This window comes from Pollachius pollachius, assembly GCF_949987615.1.
Source record: "Pollachius pollachius genome assembly, chromosome: 5".
NCBI lineage: Eukaryota > Metazoa > Chordata > Actinopteri > Gadiformes > Gadidae > Pollachius > Pollachius pollachius.
This window is the reverse complement of record NC_136938.1, coordinates 1,394,757-1,400,932: the sequence shown is the minus strand read 5'-3', so window position 1 is coordinate 1,400,932 and position 6,176 is coordinate 1,394,757.

Sequence of the window (6,176 nt, the reverse complement as noted above, 5' to 3'; positions counted from 1 at the left end):
GTGCAAAAAACCCTCATCATAGAGGGAAAGAAAAAGACCTAAAGATAAACAGCTATTGTAGCAAAGGTCTAATATGAGAACAACATTGACCTATTATAACTCATACTATCGTATTTCTCCGGTGTTAAACTTTTATAAACTTACTAATAGTAACCTTTCGTGTCAAAAAGCAGAAAACATGACCAGTTATAGAAACCAGTACAACATAAACTTATGACCCTTATTATGAACATCTTTTCAAAAAACAAAAAGAAGCATTCAGTCTCAGTCGAACACTGGCGTGCAAGAAAAAGGATATTGGCTGTAACAGCGTCACATTAACCGTATGTTCTAATCATAACATCGGTTTATTTACCCTGGAATCTACAATATAATAATTAACGAACAAAGGGCGCCAGACGTCATCCCGCACCACTCTCATTCCGAACTGGATGATGATCACTCTCGGTGTGTTGTTGGAGGTAGCGTTATCACCTTTTCTTCCCAGCCGGTGAAGGGTGTCTACGGTGTCTCACAGCCGCTCCACAGACATAGGGACAACTCTAGTAAGTATGCCGAGAACGATTTCTCCCGTGTCCTCTCCATCCTTCTCTGTGAGACCAATCATCCTCAGGTTCCATCTTCGTTTGTAGCGGGTTTGCGCTGCATGAGCTTCTTTCAACAGGTTATTTTCTCTGTGAAGGATGTCGATCTTTTTCTGTAGCACGCAGATTTCCTCTTTGTTTTCTTTGGTTGCCATTGTGTTAGCTTCAATACGTCTGTCAAAACTCTTCAAAAGTTCAATCTGTTCGTCCATTTTCCTGGTCAGAGGAATTGCATGCATACATGCCTGCACTGCATGTAAAATTGCAGCATTAGTGTTTCCGTCTTCCCTTCCGCTTTGGCCTCTGTTTTTTGGGATTCGGCTCTTTTATTGGCGAGCGTTGTTTGTTCAGTTTGTTTTCTTTTGAAGCATTTGCATCTGCACATACTTCTTCATCGATGTCGATATCGTCCCATGCCTCGTGGAGAGCAACCAAGCTGTAGTCGTGTTCAACCATGCTAACGGTCAAATTTGCCTCTCAAACAAAGAAAAGTTACAAAAAGAGAAAGCTCAACTTCTTTCTGTTTTTTGTCACTGTATTAGACACAAAGTTAAATAGCTGTATAGCAGAGGGTTTTTACACTGTTTAATCACGGTTCAAGGACTGAATAAAGAACATGAACCCGGAGCCTGCAAAAGTGCTGCCTCTCACTCTGCCATCTTGAAACCCCTCTCCAATCTCTGTGATGTTCCTCTGCGCCATTGAGCAGTTTTCATATGAATGAATGGGCAGCTATGTTTTAGTCCACTATCCGTTCTTTAATAGGTCCATGGTTGCCCTGCGCCATTGAGCAGTTTTCGGAATGAATGGGCGGCCATGTTTAAGTCCACTGTCCTTTCTTTAATAGGTCCATGCTCCACTCCCTAGTGCATGACGTTCCGGATGGAGAAATATTCTCGTTAACTAGCATTGTGGGCATTGTAGCATCATAAGCGAGAGGTCTAAGCGAGCACAGTCGCATTGTTTACCGACCATGGAAGTATAAGTTAATAACCCCCCTGACGATTCGCTATATGTGATCTTTAAATTAAAATCCTCCTGCCATCCGGTTTTAAGTTTGGATTGTCGGACGGTCAGAGTGAGAGTTGAGGAGGATCGGAGGGTTCGGGGGGGGCGATGGGGGATGAGGAGGTCAGACAGGTAGGGCGGGGCCAGGCGGTGGAGAGCTTTGAACGTCAGGAGGAGGATTTAGAAATTGATACGTTGTTTTATGGGGAGCCAGTGGAGAGTGAAGAGAACGAGAGTGATGTGTTCACGAGACTGGGTGTGAGTGAGAAGGCGCGCAGCAGAGTTTTGGACCGTTTTGGAGTCTGGAGGGAATGAGAGGTGATGCCAGTGAGTTGCAATAGTCTAGACGGGATGAGATGAAGGCGTGGATAAGGGATTCAGCAGCAGGGGGGGACAGGCAGTGTCTGATTTTGGAGATGCGGCAGAGGTGGAAGTAGGAGGTCTTGACAATGGAGCTGACATGGGGACCAAAGGAGAGGGTTGGGTCCAGGATGTCTCAAAGATTTCTGGCCAGGGGGGAGGGAGTGATGGTCGACGTGTCGATGGTGAGTGAGATGGGTCCAGTTTTTTTGAGAGTGGATTTGCTGCCTATGAGGAGGAGCTCTGTTTTGTCACTATTGAGTGTGAGGGAGTTGTGGGTCAGCCATGTTTTTATTGTAGAGATGCAGGTTTCGAGTTGGGTGAGGGGAGGATTTTGGGTGGGTTGGGTGGTGATGTAGATCTGGGTGTCGTCGGCGTAGCAGTGGAAGTTCAGGTTGAGGTTGCAGATGATGTCACCAAGGGGGAACAGGTAGCAGATGAAAAGAAGGGGGCCGAGGACTGAGCCCTTAGGGACCCCCAGCGTGACAGGAGAGAGGTGGGATGCTGGGTGGCCAGAGAGGGAGACGAACTGTTGCCTGTCGGTGAGGTAGGAGGTGAGCCAAGTAATAGCAGAATGTTGAGGGCACCGGAGTCTGCAGAGGTGAGGAAATCGTTTGTGACTTTGACCAGGGCAATTTCGGTGCTGTGAAGTGGGCGGAAGCCAGACTGAAAGAGGTTCATAGAGGTCGGTGAGGTGGGGGATGAGGACAGGGAGGCAAGCCTTGGTTAGAGTTGTTGGGAGGGGGTCTAGACAGCAGGCGATTGTATTGGATGCAGTGATGATGTCCAAGATGTTGGAGGAGTCAACAGGGGAGAAGGCAGTGAGGGAAGGGGAGGGCGGGGGGTCAGGGAGGGGGGGGACAGGAATGGTGGGGGTGGAGGGGTTACTGAGGGCGGCAGTCAGGGAGCTGTTTGTTTGGGAGATTTTATTGTTAAAGGCGAGCAGGAAAGAGTTACAGAGGTCAGGTGAGGAGGGTTGATTGATGTCCGGCGGCTGGAGGAGTTTGTTGACGGTGGAGAACAGGACGCGAGGATTCCGGTTTGTGCTGTTGATGAGGGTGGAGGAGTGGGCGGATTTAGCAGCTTTGAGAGCGTCGCGGTAGCAGGAGATGTGAAGTTTGTAGGCTTCGGCGTGAACGGTGAGGCGGGTTTGTTTGTAAAGTCGTTGAGTTGGCGGCCAGTCTGTTTCATGGTGCGGAGTTCCGGGGTGTGCCAGGGGGTGGAGTTGGTGAATGAGACGGAGGAAGTTTTCCAGGGGGCAAGGGAGTCAAGGGAGTCAGAAAGGATGGAGTTAAGCATGATGGCATAGTCATCGGGGGGTTGAGGGGGCAAAGTCAGGGGGGAAGGCAGAGAGAGTCAGCTGGGAGAGTGAGAGTGGGGTGAGTGATATGATGTTGCGGTAGGAAATGGAGTGTTTTTTGGGACTATGGGGTGAAGGTAGTGGAGCGGAGAAGAGGATGCAGAGATGATCAGAGAGTGGGAAGGGGATAGGATATGGCCTTTGGTATGGGTGGGGAAGTCGATGGGTTGGGTAAGGTGGAAACGGTCAAGAAGGGAGAGGAAGATGGGTGGGCCGTCAGTGGGCCGTTGGGCTGGTCAATGTGTATGTTGAAGTTACCAGTAAGTAGGAGGCGGGAAGAGAGAGAAGATGCAATAGTGAGGAGTTCAGACAGTTCGGAGAGAAAGGATGGGTGAGGCTTCGGGGGACGGTAAATTAAAACAGAGATAGAATGGGGAGGGAGAAGGCAAGGTGTTCGAAGGATGAGATAGATGGGAGGTTGAGGTTCAGTTCAGTGATGGACAGGGATTGATTATGGAGAACGGCAACGCCTCCCCCTTGGATGGAGAGGCGGGGTTTGGCAATGTAACTGTAGTTGGAAGGGGTGGCTTAATTGAGAGCATAGAAATCCAGGGGCTGTTGCCTTGTTTCACAGAGGAGGAGCAGATCGATGTTATTGTCAGCAGTTCAGATATAATGGCTGATTTGTTGGAGAGGGAGCGAAAGTTCAGCAGTGCGAGGGAGATGGATGGGGGAGCAGGAGAGGGGGAACAGAGGTGGATGGGGTTGGCAGTACAGCAGGTGGGGGTGACGGGGGGGGGGGGGGCGAGAGTTAGCCCAGAGTGAGGGGATAGGTGAGCCATGGGGGAGTTGTTGGTTGGGAGAGGGGCCAGAACCTCGATAGATATAGCAGCATCGGCGAAGGATCCCAGCTTTGCTAGCTGCAGTGGCAGCAGCAGCAGGGAGACGATGGTTGTTGTTGAGGCGGTGAAGGTCAGCGGCAGTGTAGGCGAGTGGGCGAGAAGTTGGTGGAGTAGAGGAGTAAAGATAATTATGAGCCTTTGATATCCACAATTTTTTTGCAGACACATTTCTGTTCCCCACTTGAGTGAACGGGGACATCTACTTCTGGGACTACATAGCTGTGTTTGAAATCGTTCCCTATTCACTCACTCACTATTCCCTATATAGTGTTTATGATATAGTGCACTATATAGTGAACGAACAAACGAGAATTCGGACACTACGCTGAACACTTCTAAACGTCATTTGTGTCAGTAAATGCACCGGGTATTTGTGTGATGCAGACAAATGCGCCCACATCATGTAAACAAACCGGGCACTCACGAGGAAAGCTGGAGGTTGTATTGATGTTGAATGTTACATTTCCTTGATCAAGTTTTTTGATCTTTTTTTTTTTTTTTTTGATGATTTTGAATGTTACATTTTCGATGTTAAATCCTAAATAAATTGTTGACATTTCTAAACGAAAGACAGAGACACCATCATTAAATGTATTATTTTTCGCGGTTATTCAGCTTCTCCTCCGGAAAAACACGACCGCATTGCATTGTGATATACGGGAGTAACATGTAGGGAACTTCGTATGTTCACTCAAATTTGGGGTATTTTAAGCGCACACAACTACAAAATGGCGAGCGCCCTATATAGTGCACTATATCCGTGATAGGGAACAATTTCGAACACAGCTCTAGTGTTCTATAGCCTATATCTATGCTTGGGCCTGAGCAAGCCCCCAGGAACAGTGCATACTTCCGCAATCCACGCGTCGCTCGGTGTTGCCCCCAGCGGTACAGGTCGGCGGTACGTCGCTCGGTGCTGCCCCCAGCGGTACAGGTTGGCAGTGCAGAGTTGAACGCATTGTTAATATTCACTTCAATGACCAAAATAGCATCCTTAATCGAGAAGAGTTAATTCAATATATTCAATTTAGCAATGTATTTTACATGTCGTGCTTTTATTTGAAGCTTCTATAAACAATGAATGCATTTCACATTCAAATGATAACAAATCAATTTCCACCACTAGGCTACTTTTTTTGATCAAGCACGTAAAACAATGTAATTTCAGTGTAATTTCGAGTCCAAACCATTATATAATGTTTGAAATGGAATGAAACCTCCACTTCATTATAAAAAAACAATAGCTATAAAAGTTGACTAAATAGCAATCTTAAACGCAAAACAAACCGTTTTATATGAATATCATTACTCATAAGTGTATAAGAGTAGCATATCAAATAAAAAATACCCTTCTGATGATTGTGTATTTATTGGTTTTATGGAGATCAGACACACGGACCAGTGTCTTTTCTTGAATGTTAATTCTTACATAACATTACATTATATTCTTCCTTTAAGGTGATGTTTACATCCTAGCTTTAATGAAGAAATCTCACACAAGGGGACGGGGTTGAGTATTTCTCATTTAATTCAACATTATAACATTTTACAACCAGGGATTGAAATCAGTACATTTGCCCCAGCTACACCTTGGTCAGGTGTAGTCTCTTATTGTGCTTGTTTGTACTTCGTAGCCCGAGGTGCATAACGTCGGGGAAGAGGGACTCTTCACACATTCTCACGAAGGTCGCAGACCAACAAAGATCATTTATAGAGCTCAGTTCAAGTGAGTCGTAGTCCCATTTTTTTTCTTAATAAAATAATGCTTAGAGCTTAAATCTTTTATGTAAGTATCATTGTCAGTTTTTCCTCTCATTTTTCATTCATTATTAATAATATTTTCAATGCCAGCAGCACACATGGAAAAGTTTATCTGAGCAACCATCGAAAAGATCAACAAGTTAAAAGCCAAGCAACACCATGAGGCCGGATATACTCTTGTTTAATTATACAATACACAGAAAAAAGTAAAGACTCAATAAATTATTAGAAGACGTGTCATATATATATATGTATGTCATA